We start from the raw sequence: 4208 nt of genomic DNA, 5'->3' as shown, positions 1-4208 counted from the left end.
TTTGTTTTTCGAAAATTTTCAAAAAAAAATATTTTTCAAAATTTTTCAAAATCTTTTTCTTATCTTTTTTTCGAAATTACACTAACAAGTAATATGATTGATTCAAAAATTTGAAGTTTGTTACTTTCTTGTTAAGAAAGGTTCAATCTTTAAAATCTAGAATCCTATCCTTTTAAGTTTCTTGTTAGTTAAGTAATTAATTTTAATTTTAAAATTAAATCTTTTTCAACCATATCTTATCTATCTTATCTTTTTATCTTATCTTTTTCAAAATTTTATCTTTTTCAATTTTGATTTCAAAATATCTTATCTTATCTTGTCTTCTTATCTTTTCAAATTTAATTTTTAATATCTTTTTAAACTAACTATTTGACTTTTTGTTTGTTTCTTATCTTTTTCAAAACCAACTAACTACCTATCCCTCTTTAATTTTCGAAAATACCTCTCTCTTTTTCAAAAATTCTTTTTAATTGTTTTAAATTCTAATTTTAATTATATCTTATCTTTAATTTTCGAAAATCACTAACCACTTTTTCAAAATTATTTTCGAAATTCTCTATCTCTCCTTCTTCTATTTATTTATTTATTTACTAACACTTCTCTTCACCTCTCTTCATCTCAAATCACTACCTCTGTCCTTAACCATTCTTCTTCACACTTCTTCCATTCCTTCTTCTACTAACAACAAAGGATCCTCTTTACTGTGACATAGAGGATTCCTCTTTCTTTTCTTGTTCTCTTCTTCCCTATATGAGCAGGAACAAGGAAAAAGACACTCTTGTTGAAGCTGATCCAGAACCTGAAAGGACTCTGAAGAGGAAACTAAGAGAAGCTAAATTACAACAATTCAGAGAAAACCTTTCTGAAATTTTCGAACAAGAGAAGGAGATGGCAGCCGAACCCAACAACAATAATGCAAGGAGGATGCTTGGTGACTTCACTAAACCAACGTCCAAGTTTGATGGAAGAAACATCTCCATTCCTGCCATTGGAGCAAACAATTTTGAGCTGAAACCTCAATTAGTTGCTTTAATGTAACAGAACTGCAAGTTTCATGGACTTCCATCTGAAGATCCTTATCAGATTTTAACTGAGTTCTTACAGATTTGTAAGACTGTTAAGATGAATGGAGTAGATCCTGAAGTCTACAGGCTCATGCTTTTCCCTTTTGTTGTAAGAGACAGAGCTAGAACATGGTTGGACTCACAACCTAAAGATAGCCTGGACTCCTGGGATAAGCTGGTCACGGCCTTCTTGGATAAATTATTTCCTCCTCAAAAGCTAAGCAAGCTTAGAGTGGATGTTCAGACCTTCAAGCAAAAAGATGGTGAATCCCTCTATGAAGCTTGGGAAAGATACAAGCAGATGACCAAAAAGTGTCCTTCTGACATGTTTTTAGAATGAACCATATTAGATATATTCTATTATGGTCTATCTGAGTTTTCCAAGATGTCATTGGACCATTCTGCAGGTGGATCCATTCACCTAAAGAAAACACCTGCTGAAGCTCAAGAACTTATTGACATGGTTGCAAATAACCAATTCATGTACACTTCTGAGAGGAATTCCGTGAATAGTGGGACGCCTCAAAGGAAGGGAGTTCTTGAAATTGATGCTCTGAATGCCATATTGGCTCAGAACAAAATGTTGACTCAGCAAGTCAATATGATCTCTCAAAGTCTGAATGGATGGCAAAATGCATCCAACAGTACTAAAGAGGCAGCTTCTAAAGAAGCTTATGATCCTGAAAACCTTGCAATGGCAGAGGTTAATTACATGGGTGAACCTTATGGAAACACCTATAATTCATCATGGAGAAATCATCCAAATTTCTCATGGAAGGATCAACAAAAGCCTCAACAAGGCTTTAATAATGGTGGAAGAAACAGGCTCAGCAATAGCAAGCCTTTTCCATCATCTTCTCAGCAACAGACAGAGAATTATGAACAGAGCCCCTCTAACTTAGCAAATATAGTCTCTGATCTGTCTAAGGCCACCTTAAGTTTCATGAGTGAAACAAGGTCCTCCATCAGAAATTTGGAGGCACAAGTGGGCCAGTTGAGTAAGAAAGTCATTGAAACTCCTCCCAGTATTCTCCCAAGCAATACAAAAGAGAATCCAAAAGGAGAGTGCAAGGCCATTGATGTAATCAATATGGCCGAATGCACAAGGGAGGAGAAGGACAAAAATCCTAGTGAGGAAGACCTCCTGGGACGTCTCTCAAGCAAGAAGGAGTTCCCTATTGAGGACCTAAAGGAATCTGAGGCTCATATAGAGACCATAGAGATTCCACTAAATCTCCTTCTGCCATTCATGAGCTCTGAAAACTATTCCTCCTCAGAAGAGGATGAAGATGTAACTGGAGAGCAAGTTGCTCAATATCTAGGAGCTATCATGAAGCTGAATGCCAAGTTGTTTGGTAATGAGACTTGGGAAGGTGAATCCCCCTTGCTCATTAGTGAACTAGATACATGGATTTAGAAAACTCTACCTCAAAAGAGACAATATCCTGGTAAATTCTTAATACCCTGTACCATAGGCACCATGACCTTTAACAAGGCGCTGTGTGACCTGGGGTCAGGCATAAATCTTATGCCACTCTCTGTAATGGAGAAACTGGGGATCATTGAGGTACAGTCTGCCTTATTCTCACTTCAATTGGCAGACAAGTCAGTAAGACAAGCTTATGGATTAGTAGAGGACGTGTTAGTAAAGGTTGAAGGCCTTTACATCCCTGCTAATTTCATAATCTTAGGCACTAAGAAGGAAGAAGATGAATGCATCATCCTTGGAAGACCCTTTCTAGCCACAGCAGAAGCTGTGATTGATGTTAGCAGAGGAGAATTAGTCCTTCAATTGAATGGGGACTACCTTGTGTTTAAAGCTCAAGGACCTTCCTCTGCAACCATGGAGAGGAAGCATGAAAAGCTTCTCTCAGTACAGAGTCAAAAAGAACCCCCACAGTCAAACTCTAAGTTTGGTGTTGGGAGGCCACAACCAAACTCTAAGTTTGGTGTTGAGAAGCCCCCTCATTCAAACTCTAAGTTTGGTGTTGGGAGGCCCTCATCATGCTCTGAATATCTGTGAGGCTCCATGAGAACCCACTGTCAAGCTAATGACACTAAAGAAGCGCTTGTTGGGAGGCAACCCAATTTTTATATATCTAATTTTAATTTTATTTTATTGTTATTTTGTGTTTTATTAGGTTCATGATCATGTGGAGTTACGAAAAAATACTAAAATTAAAAACAGAATCAAAAATAGCAGAAGAAAAATCACACCCTGGAGGAAGGACTTACTGGCGTTTAAACGCCAGTAAGGTGCATCTGGCTGGCATTCAACGCCAGTACAGAGCATGTTTCTAGTGCTGAATGCCAGAAACAAGCAATAGCCTGGCGTTTGAACGCCAGGAATATGCCTTGAGGAAAGCTGGCGCTGAACACCAGTAACAAGCATGGAACTAGCGTTCAACGCTAGAAACATGCTACACATGGGTGTTGAACGCCCAGAGTGTGCATCACTTCGGCGTTTAAACGCCAGAATGGTGTGCAAAGGCATTTTACATGCCTAATTGGTGCAGGGATGTAAATCCTTGACACCTCAGGATCTGTGGACCCCACTGGATCATCTCAGGATCTGTGGACCCCACAGGATCCCCACTTAACATATTCTCCCCTCTTCTCAACATTCATTCTCTCTTTCCAATAAACACACTTCCCCAAAAACCCTTCACCAATCACCTCAAACCTCACTTCCCAATTACCCCCTTCACCACTCACATCCATCCACTCTTCCCCATAAACCCCACCCACCTTCAAAATTCAAAAATCTTTCCCACCCAAACCCACCCTAAATGACCGAAACGACACCCACTCCCCTCCCTATATATACCCTTCCATTCTACTTCATTTTCACACAACACAAACCCCTCTTCTACACCTTGACCGAAACACCTTCCCTCAATCTCCTCCATATTTTCTTCTTCTTCTTCTTCTTCTCTTCTTTCTTCTCTTGCTCGAGGGCGAGCAATATTTTAAGTTTGGTGTGGTCAAAGCATAATCTTTTTGTTTTTCCATTACCATCAATGGCACCTAAGGCCGGCGAATCCTCTAGAAAAGGAAAAGGGAAGACAAAAGTTTCCACCTCCGAGTCATGGGAGATGGAAAGATTCATCTCCAAAAGCCATCAAGACCACTTCTATGATGTTG

At 38.9% G+C, this 4208-nt stretch overlaps 1 non-coding gene across 1 annotated transcript; it reads right to left on the bottom strand.

The window, feature by feature from the left end:
• Nucleotides 1-1287: 1287 nt before the first annotated feature.
• Nucleotides 1288-1391, bottom strand: LOC112713889 (small nucleolar RNA R71). Its single transcript, XR_003158853.1, has one exon. It is a non-coding gene; the product is annotated as a small nucleolar RNA R71 (small nucleolar RNA).
• Nucleotides 1392-4208: the final 2817 nt, after the last annotated feature.

This window comes from Arachis hypogaea, chromosome 1 (genome assembly GCF_003086295.3).
Source record: "Arachis hypogaea cultivar Tifrunner chromosome 1, arahy.Tifrunner.gnm2.J5K5, whole genome shotgun sequence".
NCBI classification, from domain to species: domain Eukaryota; kingdom Viridiplantae; phylum Streptophyta; class Magnoliopsida; order Fabales; family Fabaceae; genus Arachis; species Arachis hypogaea.
Note: the sequence above shows the minus strand (reverse complement) of the source record. Positions and strands in the feature narration are given on the sequence as shown.